Source organism: Balaenoptera physalus, assembly GCF_965194825.1.
Source record: "Balaenoptera physalus genome assembly, contig: HAP1_SCAFFOLD_1339, whole genome shotgun sequence".
Classification (NCBI taxonomy): Eukaryota; Metazoa; Chordata; class Mammalia; order Artiodactyla; family Balaenopteridae; genus Balaenoptera; species Balaenoptera physalus.
The window spans coordinates 104,982-120,768 of NW_028125457.1; positions in this window are offsets into that span (position 1 = coordinate 104,982).

A 15,787-nucleotide genomic window follows, 5' to 3' on the forward strand; every position below is an offset into this window, starting at 1 on the left:
TCTTACTAAAAATCTCCAGTTCATATAACCCAGGGGTTTATACCTTCTCCTTTAAAAGTTCTATTCCTGGGACTTCCCTGGTGGTCCAGTGGTGAAGACTCTGCGCTTCCAATGCAGCAGGCGTGGGTTCAATCCCTGGTTGGGGAGCTAAGATCCCACATGCTGCGCAGCCAAAGAAATTTTTTTCAGAAGTTATACTCCTGTGTTGTTGAATTTAGTGGTTTAGATTTTGTTTGAATGTTAAGAAGATTTCAGTTTATTTACCAGGAACAAACAAAACATAATGTAAAAATAGTTTCCCAGAAACGATTTCCATCGTTCTCTTCTTCCCTTTCTCCCGCAGACTGACTGGTGTTTCATCTTGACAAGTTCTCTGAAGTTCTCTGTCATTCCATAGGAAAGCGGTCTGGCTTGGAGGTTGCAATCCCAGGGAATTTTTCATCAGCGGGGAAGTCTCCATCACTACAGAGGAATCAAGGTTGAAGTCAGTCCCGGGTAAGTGAGATGCTCCCCCTAAACACCAACACAGCAGTCGTGTACCTTTCAAGGGGTTCAGGGGCAAGATGGGCAAGGCATTTCTACTAACTCTTCTTAAGGATCATGGACAGTGTGCCCTATGCTACGAGGTAAGCGGTGACTGTTGTAATTCTTACTGGTGATCATTTCATGTCACTGATCCTTGGCTCTCTTTGTATCTCATAGGACTGTTGTAAGTCCAATACAAAATGAGTCTTCTTTTTAAAAAACTGAAATGTTTTACAAAGCCTAGCATTCTCATAGAGAGTCCTTTGAATTCTCCCCACTTTCCCGAGAGGCTAAGAACACTTCACACCATGAACTAGGAGAGGGGGTAGAGCCCTTTCTGATGAAATATAGAAACAAAGACAGAGTCTTAGCCTGCTTGCTCTCTGGACAGGATCTCGGACCACAAGGTCTTAAATCCTGGTATAAATGACGGAAGTGAGGACAGTTCAACTGGCACTCTCATAACAAGAGTTCTGAAACACCTTCCAAAGAGACTGTAGCAGTAGACGAGGGAAGGGAGTGCTACAGTGTGGTAGTACAGGGGGAATGCTCGGCTACAGCAGTGAAAAATGTGGTACCTATTGGTGTGCTCTCGGGGTTCTTGTACATGTAGCATAGATGACCTTTACAGTGTCCCTCCCACCTTCCCACCTGCATTAGGTGTTCTTTTTGTATTTTTTTTTTTAATTTACGTTTATTTATTGATTGATTGTTTGAACTTATTTATTCTACGTATTTATTTTTTTGGCTGCACAGGGTCTTCATTGCTGTGCACGGGCTTTCTCTAGTTGCGGCTAGCGGGGTCTACTCTTGGTTGCGGTGTGCGGGCTTCTCTTGTTGCGGAGCATGCGCTCTAGGCGCGTGGGCTTCGGTAGTTGCGGCTCACGGGCTCTAGAATGCAGGCTCAGTCGTTGTGGCACATGGGCTTAGTTGCTCCACGGCATGTGGGATCTTCCCAGACCAGGGCTCGAACCCGTGTCCCCCGCATTGCATTGGCAGGCGGATTCTTAACCACGGCGCCACCAGGGAAGCCCTAGGTGTTCTTACATAGAGTCTAAAAACAGAGGGCACTGAGCGAAGGTAGTGGTTACTAAAGGCTCAGGATCAAAATTCTACCTGTCTCTACACCCCTTCCCAGCTGTCGATTTGACCCCATTTGTGAATGCCGACCTCATTCTTCAACTTTCTCTGCCGTTTGTATACTCACCTTGAAAACTTGTTTCTGTGATGCGTTGAGCAGACACAGGGTGGCAGATTGCAGAGGTGGAAGCTGGTGGTCGGATATTTGTGGGCTGAATCTCCTTCAGTCCCATTCCCATTTCTGGTTGCGCAGAGGCCCTACTTCCTGTGTATGACGCGGAGCCATAGGATTGCGGGCAGGAGCCAAGTTCTCCATACAGTGAAGACCCCAGTGTGCCTTGGTTATAGTAATATACCTGGCTTCCTTCCTGGTAGGGAAGTGACAGGCGGCTATGCCCCTGATTTGGAATCTGAGATGGTGCTCCCTGAGCAAGCCTGGCAGAAAGTGATGGATATAGAGGGACCATGTTATTGGCGTCTGAAGTTTTATCATACTGGGCTGCCATAAACATGGAGGAAGCAGCTGGGTGCCGGTCAGTGAGTGCCAGAGTAAAGTCTCCGAGTGAAGAGGAATTCTTTTCAGTGCTTCCTGTGATGTCCCACTCAAGAACACCTGGATAGGAAGGAGCTGAAGTGGAGATCTGGCTGTGGTCAGTAACTCCAGATAACATAGTCGTGCTGGAATGTTGGTAAAGGTAGGCACTACCCATGAGTGTCTGGAAAGAGGTACCGGTAGCCGATGCCGAACTGACGGCAGGGGCAGAGACTCTGGAGAAGTTGCAGACACTTCGTGTTAGGGAAGTTGCATTGCTCACCACAGGAAGAGAATGCTGCAGAGAATTTAGAGTTCCAAGTAGAGATGGATTTTGGAAATTTTCTGTAAGAACAAGAGGGTCATGAAAAACTCAGGGAGGTTGAGAAATTCTCACTACGTTTGAGGAACAGCATTATCTTAAGGTTCTTGCTCTCAGGACACCTCTACTATCGACCCTTCCTGAGAAACCCAAAATCAGACAGTTAATGATGGCTGTAAGGACTGAGCAGTTTTCCACTCTTCTGTATTAACTGCCTGTGCTCCCATCTTGGGCACAGATGGGCAGAAGAGCCAAGTGGTATGGTTCAGACATTGTTCTCTAGGCTGGAAGCAACCTTCTCCCTGCCCTGTCTTTCCCTTCAGCCTGCACTCGTATTGACTTCTATGCTATTTCCTAGACTGGAAGCATTTTAGAACTAGGAGGCCCTTAGAGAACTTTCTCTTTTTTCAGTCTCATTTCACGAGTAAGGAAACTGAGGCTCAGAGAGGTCGGGTTGACTTGTTCAAGTTCTCTCATTATGTTAGTGTCATTACCAGGTTTCAGAACCTAAGTATCCTGACTTCCTTGCCAGGACTCCACTCTGAGCATGATAGTGCCAGAAAGCAGGAGAAATAGAACTTATAATATAAGCATTTTTTTTGTCCATTAGAAAACAGTACGGCCATTACCATTGTCATCTTCAGTGTCTCCCTTTGCTTGTGCAGTTCCCACGCTATTACCTAGAGTTGACGTATAGCTCAGTCCAACTGGTGAACTGAAAGAGTCATTTTTGCCCTCTTCAAGCCTGGTTTCTCATCCTACCTCAAAATGATTACCCGAAAGTGGATTTCTTAAGTGCTTTTGGAAAGAGAAAAGTTATCTGATTACTTCAGATTACTCATCTATAAAGTGGTTATAACACCACCACCAATAATAATAGCAGTAATAATTAATAGATGAATAAGCTGATCTATTGCGTATGATTTATATGGAGGAAGATACAATAAGTTCTAGAAAGACAAAGAAAAATCATGAAAAACATGTTACGTAACGAAAAAGAAATCCATAGATATTAATGAAAACTGGGGTATGTGGGCAAGTATCAAAGCCTAATGAATTTACTAACAAATGACATTCTGTACCATACATGCAATATTATGAAAGTGAATTTTGCCCACTCTATTTTAGTGAATACTATTAACCAAAAAACACGATGGAGGTGATAGAGGTGAATGAATTCCTAGCCAATGCATACAGACAGAGACGATAAATCAGTAAAAAATGCACAACAAGCAACAGAATGCAACAAATGTGAATGTATAGGTAGCCACAACATATATAGACAAGTATTTCAATGAAAACCGGTACAAAGCAGACAGCAAAATAGTAAGTGTAAAAGAGTTTCATTATTGTGCTCATTCATATTTTTACCCAGCAAGTAACAGGTATTAAGCCTAGGAGAAATATATCTGTCCATGAATATAACTCATATAATAAGCAGAAAGGAAGCTTAAAAAGTATCAAGAAGGTTTTTGTATTTATCCTAGAACTTAGAATCATCTTCCACATCCAAGAAGATGACATCCCAAGACCTCAAAAAACCATCATCCCTAGAATCCAATTAAAAAAGATTTTCAAATGTAAGAAAATCCAAAGGACTCCACAACATTGTTTTAGATAAATGTGGATGTTTGTGTTTTCTTTTTTTCTTTTGCCGCGCCGCGTGGCCCTGGCCGTGAAAGCACCGAGTCCTAAGCGCTGGACCGCCAGGGAATTCCCTAAATGGGGAATTAGAGATGTGGGGCTTGACTTTTTCTTTTTCTTCTCCGGTAGCTAAGATCTACAAGCGAACGATGGCTGTTGATCAATGTGCTCTCTGTGTTAGGAAGGAAATAACTGTAAAAATTGAAAAGCAACCTTGCCTTAGAAGGTACATATCACACAAAGGAAATAGTCCTTCTGATTCAATGTAGAAGATATCATTTAAAATGTTTAATTGGTCAAATGTCTACCTAGTTTAAAAATTAGAAAGAATAGAACACTGAAAAGCAGCCCCCTAGATAACCACTTTGGTTTCTGGTTTCTAGGAAGCATCATTTCTAAAACATACTTCTAAAATGTTTCTATTCCAAACTGTCAAGTGCCAGCTGTATTCAGAGAGGCAATAAAAGAAAGAAAACGGAGTATGACTTTTCTGATAGGCTGCCTTTCCTGGTGATCCCCTGTTCTGGCCTTACTTTCCTTCTTAGTCTGTTAATGTAAGGATTTGCTACCATCAGCTTTGTTTTGCCCTGCTCTGAGCAGATTTCCCTCTGTGCTGTTTCTGCTTTAATTTAAAATCTTTGGCTCCCATCAACATTCCATGGCAAACTGCCTCTTTCTTGAGAGCTCCTCTATGCTTTCCCTCTTCATTCTTATATTTTTTTCCCATCTCTTGGTTCCTGTTGGCCTGTGCTAATGAAAACAATCCTAAACTTGCTTACGTTTGACTCTGTGCCTCCCTATATAGCCCAGTACTCTCCATCCTCTCTCCCTATTCTCTCTTTTCAACTAGTCGAAATACTAGTGGAGGGAGACCATTGGAGATGAAACATCTTGGTATATATCGCTAGTTTTCTGTGTCACCTGGCTTTTCTATGTTTCTGTTGAAACACTCTTTTGAGAAGTCTCTGATTTCATTTTCTACATGGGTACCCTTTAAGGCTCAATATTGGAAAAGAAGGGGATCAGAGTGATCAACCCAATGTGGTATCCTAACGTAACAGATAAGGAAAGCAGCAGGCTTTGTGAGGCAGTCAGTGATTTGTCCAAAGTCACACAGACAGTAAACGTCAAAGTCAAAACTGAAATTAGGTCTCCAGACTTGTAGTTCAATACTTTCCCTCATTATTCCACGCTATTTTGAATCTCCTCCTCAATTTAGGGGCACAAGAAATCGAACGCAAAACTTTCCAAAGTTTCTTTTCTTACCTGACATGGTCAGAGAAGAGGAGACATCAACTGCAGGTACAAGGGATGAGGAGACAACACTAGAGGATGTCTGAGTGGCTGCAGCTGAACGGCGCACGTGTCCAGTACAAAGGTCACTGGTTACTGGTCCAAACGGCTCCACGGAAACCCCAAGACCTCTACCAAGTGGTAGTAGGTTTGGTAGGAGAGTGATGTCACAAAGCAGGCAGTTGAAAGGTATGAGCTAGCCAATAGGGAGGTCCGATCCCCAACAGGAGGGCGGGCTTGGGTGAAGAGAGCGTAGGAGAGCTAAAACAACCCCTCAATTTCTGAGCTCTGGGGAGGAAATCCTAGAAGACAGATTTACCTCCCCCAGGCTCTTCCATTAGGGAAATCATTGCAACATTTCTTACAGACGTTCATTAATATAATTAACTAACAGTTACTTATATTCTACAGAGTATTCTATTTTATGTATCATATACTTAGAGCTATATAGATCTTATTTAACTAGTATCCTTAGGAAGGAAAGAGCCATGTAGTTTGAACTATTACAGTTGTAACTTGGTTAAAGAGCAGGGTGAAGTTTGTTGAGTGTACCCTGTGGAGAATGTTGTGGTCCAAGGCTCTTCTCTTTTAGTTTCTTCTCCTTGACTCCTACCTTCCTTGGGCTGGGCTAGGCTGGGGGCCAGGTTGGACTTGCGACTTAACATTTCTCTTCCGCTTTCTTTTTTTTTTTTTTTCTTCCATTATGGGCATTGCTTCTAGGACAAGCCTTGATCTTGCATTGGATGTTCCTTCCTGTCAACTTCCAGCAGCAGGAGTCTTCTTTTCAGTGCTTGATGCTTCACGAAATAGACTCTGCCCATTGGCAGCAAATACCAGAGAGCCAGGAGACAGAGCTGGTTGCAGACCTTTCCTCTTCCAGCCTTTGGTTGCAATTGTTTTGCCCATGATTTGCTAGCTCTAGTTCCTTGGGCCACACAGGTATCCTGCCATCCAGCTCTTTTTATATGTGAGAGACATTCTGAACACTGTCCCTCTTTCTTTGCACAGAAGTATATACAGTGTGGCAGTTACCGTAATCTCCTCCCCCTTGCAAACAGCCCCTCTAGAATCTCGGACCTCTAGGACTCTCTGTCTTGCATGCTTGGGTGCAAGGCCAAGCACAATGAAGAGGAGAATAATTAGAGAAAGAGGAGGACATTGGTGGAGAACTGGGAGCAGGTAAGGTGAAAGGGCACCGGAGAAAAGAGATGCATGTAGGTTTTTTGGTTTCTGTGGGAAACAAGTTGACACACTTGGGCCTCATTTTGTATTAACAGAACAGAGAGTTGTAGATATAAGTAGCTAGATCGTGCAGCAACTGCCATGAAGTCTGTACACTGAAGAGAACAGTCTCACATCTAGTTTTCATTTTGTTTTATGTCATATTACCTTATTTATAGCATTCACTGGTATGTTTGTAGAACGCAGATGTTTTCAAATGCTCTGGTTTTGTCTACATGGTTATTTCCTTGTCCTATTTGTAAGGAATCCAACATTGTAAGACATATTGCATGTTTTTCTCTTGACGATTGTTTACCTTGAAGCGTCATGAACTAACTTGAGCTGTTGGATTTTGTGGAGAAACTTTAAAAAGGGTCTGTGAAAAAGGCATTGTGGTGAGTCGCATTATGCACCCGAGCGTAAGGAGCAGATATCTGCCACCAGCCCAGCTTGGCCTGGATTGCCTCTGTGTTAGTTCCCCTGGTTAGTGCTTTTCTCCCTAACCACTCTTGTGACTGTGATAATGTGAGTTAAGGGCTGAGTTGCTAGTGATTTATGTGTGAGGTAGGCTGGTTTGAGGGAGGAAATCTATGGACCTAGTCATTTTCCTTGGTGGTAAGCTTTCAGGGGTGCAAAGATCGATCTTCCTGGGGACTTTTCTGGTACCAGGAAGATATCGCATAGATGGGACCTCCAAAGACACACATTTAATTTTTAGGCCTGTTGTTCCTATTATGGGATGTGAGTTTCTTCACTGATGGGGATGCTGCTTATCTGAGAAGAAACTGTGAAAGGTGGTGTAGTATAGAGGTGTGGCTTAAGCTTTTAAGTTTTCTTCAAGGTTTTTCCCCTAAGCTTCATACTTCAGACGGCCTACTTACATGAGACTAGTATGTGATGTCAGGCTAACAACTTCCTAAATACCTGCAAGCCAGATCAGTGTCTCTTTTCTCTATATTCCCATGGAAATCAAGGGTCCCGCCGAATTTTCCATCGAAACAGTTGATTTGTGCTGTCTCTAGGAATTCTACAGGGCGTACCGTTGCTTCCTAACCGGTGTCATTTGGGAGATCCACCTCTGTACGTTCAAATGATTAATTTTGAGACTCTGCTCATGTGTGCAGTAAACCCTTTAATTCCCTAAGACCTTCCTTTCCTCCATCTCATACCCCATGAAGCCCGCTTCAGTTTATCTCCTGAATTTCTTTGGAATCTGTCAGCTCTCCCTCAACATCCTAATACTGAACTTGCCTGTCTGTTGCGATTAGGTCCTAACTAGTGTCCATATATCTTGTTTCCCTCCAATCCATTCTTCACACAAGAAAGCTTCAAAGCAAGTTGGAACATTGCTCATAAACATCGCTCACAAACATTGTTTTGAGAATAGAAAACACACTGGTGGCCTTTAAGACTCTGCGTGCTCTAGAATCCTCTCTGCTTCTCTAGCCCCATCTTGTGCCACGTTTGCCCTCACTTTCTATGCTTCAGATACACTGAATTAACCTTAGTTCTCACTCATCTGACAGAAGTCAGTTGAGAAATTATTTTTCACTGTGATTCCTAGCATTAAGGAATTTGATGATCAGGTTTTGTATGAGGACTAAAACTAAACTGGGAAGTGGAAGAATTGCGTTTCAACTGTTTCAGTCAACACGCATGTATTAATGATACCTAAGTATTGAACACCGGGCTAGGTTTCATGAGGGATACAGAAGTTCTGGCCATCTCTGGTTTTGGGTATCCCTTATTTGTTGAGACCTTTGCGTTGTTTGGTTGCCTTTTGTCTGTTTTCCAGATGGGAAAACAGGAACAAGGGAAGTATAGGTTATTACTAGGTGGGGTTGAACAAGTGGAGCAGCAAACTGCAAAGCAGAAAGAAGAGGGACGTACTATAGAGGGATGTGATTTCCATTTTCAAGGCGCCTGCGTCCTGTGCAGGGAGACAGCCTAACATAAAATGTGCCTAACAAAAGATCTATTGACTTCTTACTAAAAATCTCCAGTTCATATAACCCAGGGGTTTATACCTTCTCCTTTAAAAGTTCTATTCCTGGGACTTCCCTGGTGGTCCAGTGGTGAAGACTCTGCGCTTCCAATGCAGCAGGCGTGGGTTCAATCCCTGGTTGGGGAGCTAAGATCCCACATGCTGCGCAGCCAAAGAAATTTTTTTCAAAAGTTATACTCCTGTGTTGTTGAATTTAGTGGTTTAGATTTTGTTTGAATGTTAAGAAGATTTCAGTTTATTTACCAGGAACAAACAAAACATAATGTAAAAATAGTTTCCCAGAAACGATTTCCATCGTTCTCTTCTTCCCTTTCTCCCGCAGACTGACTGGTGTTTCATCTTGACAAGTTCTCTGAAGTTCTCTGTCATTCCATAGGAAAGCGGTCTGGCTTGGAGGTTGCAATCCCAGGGAATTTTTCATCAGCGGGGAAGTCTCCATCACTACAGAGGAATCAAGGTTGAAGTCAGTCCCGGGTAAGTGAGATGCTCCCCCTAAACACCAACACAGCAGTCATGTACCTTTCAAGGGGTTCAGGGGCAAGATGGGCAAGGCATTTCTACTAACTCTTCTTAAGGATCATGGACAGTGTGCCCTATGCTACGAGGTAAGCGGTGACTGTTGTAATTCTTACTGGTGATCATTTCATGTCACTGATCCTTGGCTCTCTTTGTATCTCATAGGACTGTTGTTAAGTCCAATACAAAATGAGTCTTCTTTTTAAAAAACTGAAATGTTTTACAAAGCCTAGCATTCTCATAGAGAGTCCTTTGAATTCTCCCCACTTTCCCGAGAGGCTAAGAACACTTCACACCATGAACTAGGAGAGGGGGTAGAGCCCTTTCTGATGAAATATAGAAACAAAGACAGAGTCTTAGCCTGCTTGCTCTCTGGACAGGATCTCGGACCACAAGGTCTTAAATCCTGGTATAAATGACGGAAGTGAGGACAGTTCAACTGGCACTCTCATAACAAGAGTTCTGAAACACCTTCCAAAGAGACTGTAGCGGTAGACGAGGGAAGGGAGTGCTACAGTGTGGTAGTACAGGGGGAATGCTCGGCTACAGCAGTGAAAAATGTGGTACCTATTGGTGTGCTCTCGGGGTTCTTGTACATGTAGCATAGATGACCTTTACAGTGTCCCTCCCACCTTCCCACCTGCATTAGGTGTTCTGTTTTTTTGTTTGTTTGTTTGTTTTTAATTTACGTTTATTGATTGATTGATTGATTGAACTTATTTATTCTACGTATTTATTTTTTTGGCTGCACTGGGTCCTCATTGGTGTGCACGGGCTTTCTCTAGTTGCGGCTAGCGGGGTCTACTCTTGGTTGCGGTGTGCGGGCTTCTCATCGCGGTGGCCTCTCTTGTTGCGGAGCATGGGCTGTAGGCGCGTGGGCTTCGGTAGTTGCGGCTCACGGGCTCTGGAATGCAGGCTCAGTCGTTGTGGCACATGCGCTTAGTTGCAGCACGGCATGTGGGATCTTCGCAGACCGGGGCTCGAAGCCGTGTCCCCTGCATTGGCAGGCGCCACCAGGGAAGCCCTAGCTGTTCTTACATAGAGTCTAAAAACAGAGAGCACTGAGAGAAGGTAGTGATTATTAAAGGCTCAGGATCTAAATTCTACCTGTCTCTACACCCCTTCCCAGCTGTCGATTTGACCCCGTTTGTGAATGCCGACCTCATTCTTCAACTTGCTCTGCCGTTTGTATACTCACCTTGAAAACTTGTTTCTGTGATGCGTTGAGCAGACACAGGGTGGCAGATTGCAGAGGTGGAAGCTGGTGGTCGGATATTTGCGGGCTGAATCTCCTTCAGTCCCATTCCCATTTCTGGTTGCGCAGAGGCCCTACTTCCTGTGTATGACGCGGAGCCATAGGATTGCGGGCAGGAGCCAAGTTCTCCATACAGTGAAGACCCCAGTGTGCCTTGGTTATAGTAATATACCTGGCTTCCTTCCTGGTAGGGAAGTGACAGGCGGCTATGCCCCTGATTTGTTCGTGGGCCTCCTGATGCAGCAGTTCCCTTGGCTCTGGCCCTGTCGTCAGCTGCCCCTAGGAGGACTCTGAGCCCTAGCTACTTCTCTGGTAGATTTGCCTATTCCCCCACTATAATCACACCTGAATAAGGCAACTCAAACCTTTCAGAGATGTGTCGTGAACCTCTTGTTTTCTGAAATACCTATCTGGTGGTTGTGAGACTTAAGGCCAACCTCCCCGAGAGACTTTGTTTCTATTTCTCCTAGTAAACCTAGACTCATCTCCTGTCACCTTCAACTCTACTCCAATTGTGTTCTTTCAACCCAGACCCCTGACCCTGCTTTTTACTTCTGCCATTTCATCCTCACTCCTGCTTCCTTTCCTAAATCCATACGTCTCTTTTGGCCTTCCTAGCCCTGGGCCAAGTTCCTTCCTCTTTCCTCAGTTTTTACCCCTTTCCTTCATTCTCCCATCCAACTTTCAGGCCTTCCTTTCTCACGCTCCAGTTAGCAGCATCTCAAAATTCGAAAGGTTTATTACTCATCTATTAATTCTATTCCATTTACTTATTCGGTTCTATACCTATCTTACCTATGTATGGAAGAACCGCTGGTAGCCAAGGTGGCAGCAAGAATCCTAGCAGCTGTCACCTGACGTATCCGTAGTAGTCAGCAATTTCCATTTCTTTGTCCCTCTGGGTGAAAAATTGCAGCTTCCCCGAAGAGGTGTATCTGGCAGCATTCTCCCGTTGTTGTTGAGCCCGCCTCTTCATGGCCTCTCGCTCTGGCCTCTGCTCTTGTTCGATGGGCTTTGACATGACTGGCTCAGGCACGTTGGGTTCCCTCCATGGAACTCGTTGCTTGCTGAAGTCTTGGAGTAGAAGTTGGGTTTGGAGCTTGGGTGGGGACTGGCGCTTAGTCACAGCAGGGGGAACAGGCTCGCGCTGGAGAGAAGCGCCAGATGAAGTTTTGTAGGGTGCAGGCCTAGGAGCAGCAGGCTGAGGGACACGAGGCTGGGTATGGTTGGTCCAAGCCGGTTGGGTTGGGTTGGCCACAGTTGGCTGAGCTGGTTTGGCGGGACCTGGCAAAGAGGCAGGAGCTGGCTGGGATGAATTGACTGCAGCAGGTTGAGCTGAGTCAGTAGAACCAGGCTGGGCACGGTAAGCCACAGCAGGCCGATGTGAGGCCAGAGACTGTGGCCTCCGAGGAGCGGGTCGAGCTTGAGGCTTGTCCCAGGCAGAAAAAGGCAGAGGTATCAACTTGACCTTCCCAGGAGGAGGCCGCTCACACTGGGATGGAGATGGACACTCTGTTTCAGCACTGCTGTCTGGTTTCTGGGCTTGGACTTGCGTTTTCTCAGGCCTCTTACCCTCACGTGGGGTATGCCGCCGTGGCTGGATCGCTGGGGGTGGCTGGGGGTCTTTGGGGTTGCTTGAATTTCCCAAGAGCCGACAGGAAGAGAGCCCAGTTTTCGTCTCATTCTTCTTCCCCAGCGCATGAAGAACCTTCACAGACTCCAGCATGCGCACGCCAAGGGAGGTTCGAGGCTTTTGAAAGCTCTCTTGGCGAAGCTCAGTTTGGTGTTCCTTTCGCTTCGTGTTGGGGATTGCTGGCTTGTCTTCTGCCTTGACTTTGTTCCCTGACTGCTTGTTCTCTTCAGCCTTGTTTCTTCCTCTGGTCCTTTTGGTCTTTTCCTGCCCATGGCTCTCAGTTTTGCTGATCTTTCCGGATGCAGCTTTCTGAGGTTTGCCTTGAGAGTGCTTGGCCGTGTTCGCAGGAGCCCTGTCACTGACTGCAGCAGTGCATATAACCGCTTCTCCCCCTAACAGGCACTCTGGATCCTTTGGCTGGATTTTGGCCTTGGGAGCACCACCGATAGGCTCAGAGGCTTTCTGTTTGTTCTTCCTGGGTTGATCAGAGGGAACCTTTACGACACTTGGCTTTTCCTGCACCTGATTCACCTTAATGGCTCTGGTGTCTTCAGCTTTGATCACGTTGGGACCTTGGAATCGATCAAGATCTTTCCAAGAATTAAAGAGCTGGGGAAGGTGAATATCCTCCGCCAGTGTAGTAATGTCTGCAAGACCACTGCTAGGTTCAGTCCCATTTTCAAGTGTCCCTAGGTCCTGACGACTCAGGCTGTTCTCTCCCAGATCAGCATTTTCAGAACCAGGCTGCTCCTCTTGGCTGAGGGGATCGGTGCAGGCCAGCGGCTGGGGAATATCAGGGATTCCCAAAGGGAGTAGTGGAGGATCTTGGTTTTCTATTGGGATCTGGTAGGCCTCCAGAGGCTTTGACAGCTTGGTTTTGATATCCTCCACGTTCTTACTCTCTGTTTGTCCCTGGCTTGGAGCTGGAGGCAGGGCCAGGAGACGCCTGGCACTCTGGACTGGAGCTGTCACTGAAATGTCCCCAAGTTCAGATGGTGGGTTACTCTCAAGTATGTGACTGTTTCTGCTACTGCAGGACTTGGGGAGTTCTTGAGTTTGTGTCACACAAAACGTCTGGCTTGGAGGTTGCAATCCCAGGGAATTTTTCATCACCAGGGAAGGCTCCATCACTACAAAGGGATCAAGGGAGAAGTCAGTCCCTGGTAAATGAGATGCTCCCCCTAAACACCAACACAGCAGTCGTGTACCTTTCAAGGGGTTCAGGGGCAAGATGGGCAAGGCATTTCTACTAACTCTTCTTAAGGATCATGGACAGTGCCCTATGCTACGAGGTAAGCGGTGACTGTTGTAATGCTTAACTGGTGATCATTTCATGTCACTGATCCTTGGCTCTCTTTGTATCTCATAGGACTGTTGTAAGTCCAATACAAAATGAGTCTTCTTTTTAAACAACTGAAATGTTTTACAAAGCCTAGCATTCTCATATAGAGTCCTTTCAATTCTCCCCACTTTCCCGAGAGGCTAAGAACACTTCACACCATGAACTAGGAGAGGGGGTAGAGCCCTTTCTGATGAAATACAGAAACAAAGACAGAGTCTTAGCCTGCTTGCTCTCTGGACAGGATCTCGGACCACAAGGTCTTAAATCCTGGTATAAATGACGGAAGTGAGGACACTTCAACTGGCACTCTCATAACAAGAGTTCTGAGACACCTTCCAAAGAGACTGTAGCAGTAGACGAGGGAAGGGAGTGCTACAGTGTGGTAGTACAGGGGGAATGCTCGGCTACAGCAGTGAAAAATGTGGTACCTATTGGTGTGCTCTCGGGGTTCTTGTACATGTAGCATAGATGACCTTTACAGTGTCCCTGCCACCTTCCCACCTGCATTAGGTGTTCTTTTTGTTTTTTTGTTTTTTTGTTTTTTTTTAATTTACGTTTATTTATTGATTGATTGTTTGAACTTATTTATTCTACGTATTTATTTTTTTGGCTGCACAGGGTCTTCATTGCTGTGCACGGGCTTTCTCTAGTTGCGGCTAGCGGGGTCTACTCTTGGTTGCGCTGTGCGGGCTTCTCTTGTTGCGGAGCATGCGCTCTAGGCGCGTGGGCTTCGGTAGTTGCGGCTCACGGGCTCTAGAATGCAGGCTCAGTTGTTGTGGCACATGGGCTTAGTTGCTCCACGGCATGTGGGATCTTCCCAGACCAGGGCTCGAACCCGTGTCCCCCGCATTGCATTGGCAGGTGGATTCTTAACCACGGCGCCACCAGGGAAGCCCTAGGTGTTCTTACATAGAGTCTAAAAACAGAGGGCACTGAGCGAAGGTAGTGGTTACTAAAGGCTCAGGATCTAAATTCTACCTGTCTCTACACCCCTTCCCAGCTGTCGATTTGACCCCATTTGTGAATGCCGACCTCATTCTTCAGCTTTCTCTGCCGTTTGTATACTCACCTTGAAAACTTGTTTCTGTGATGCGTTGAGCAGACACAGGGTGGCAGATTGCAGAGGTGGAAGCTGGTGGTCGGATATTTGTGGGCTGAATCTCCTTCAGTCCCATTCCCATTTCTGGTTGCGCAGAGGCCCTACTTCCTGTGTATGACGCGGAGCCATAGGATTGCGGGCAGGAGCCAAGTTCTCCATACAGTGAAGACCCCAGTGTGCCTTGGTTATAGTAATATACCTGGCTTCCTTCCTGGTAGGGAAGTGACAGGCGGCTATGCCCCTGATTTGGAATCTGAGATGGTGCTCCCTGAGCAAGCCTGGCAGAAAGTGATGGATATAGAGGGACCATGTTATTGGCGTCTGAAGTTTTATCATACTGGGCTGCCATAAACATGGAGGAAGCAGCTGGGTGCCGGTCAGTGAGTGCCAGAGTAAAGTCTCCGAGTGAAGAGGAATTCTTTTCAGTGCTTCCTGTGATGTCCCACTCAAGAACACCTGGATAGGAAGGAGCTGAAGTGGAGATCTGGCTGTGGTCAGTAACTCCAGATAACATAGTCGTGCTGGAATGTTGGTAAAGGTAGGCACTACCCATGAGTGTCTGGAAAGAGGTACCGGTAGCCGATGCCGAACTGACGGCAGGGGCAGAGACTCTGGAGAAGTTGCAGACACTTCGTGTTAGGGAAGTTGCATTGCTCACCACAGGAAGAGAATGCTGCAGAGAATTTAGAGTTCCAAGTAGAGATGGATTTTGGAAATTTTCTGTAAGAACAAGAGGGTCATGAAAAACTCAGGGAGGTTGAGAAATTCTCACTACGTTTGAGGAACAGCATTATCTTAAGGTTCTTGCTCTCAGGACACCTCTACTATCGACCCTTCCTGAGAAACCCAAAATCAGACAGTTAATGATGGCTGTAAGGACTGAGCAGTTTTCCACTCTTCTGTATTAACTGCCTGTGCTCCCATCTTGGGCACAGATGGGCAGAAGAGCCAAGTGGTATGGTTCAGACATTGTTCTCTAGGCTGGAAGCAACCTTCTCCCTGCCCTGTCTTTCCCTTCAGCCTGCACTCGTATTGACTTCTATGCTATTTCCTAGACTGGAAGCATTTTAGAACTAGGAGGCCCTTAGAGAACTTTCTCTTTTTTCAGTCTCATTTCACGAGTAAGGAAACTGAGGCTCAGAGAGGTCGGGTTGACTTGTTCAGGTTCTCTCATTATGTTAGTGTCATTACCAGGTTTCAGAACCTAAGTATCCTGACTTCCTTGCCAGGACTCCACTCTGAGCATGATAGTGCCAGAAAGCAGGAGAAATAGAACTTATAATATAAGCATTTTTTTTGTCCATTAGAAAACAGTACGGC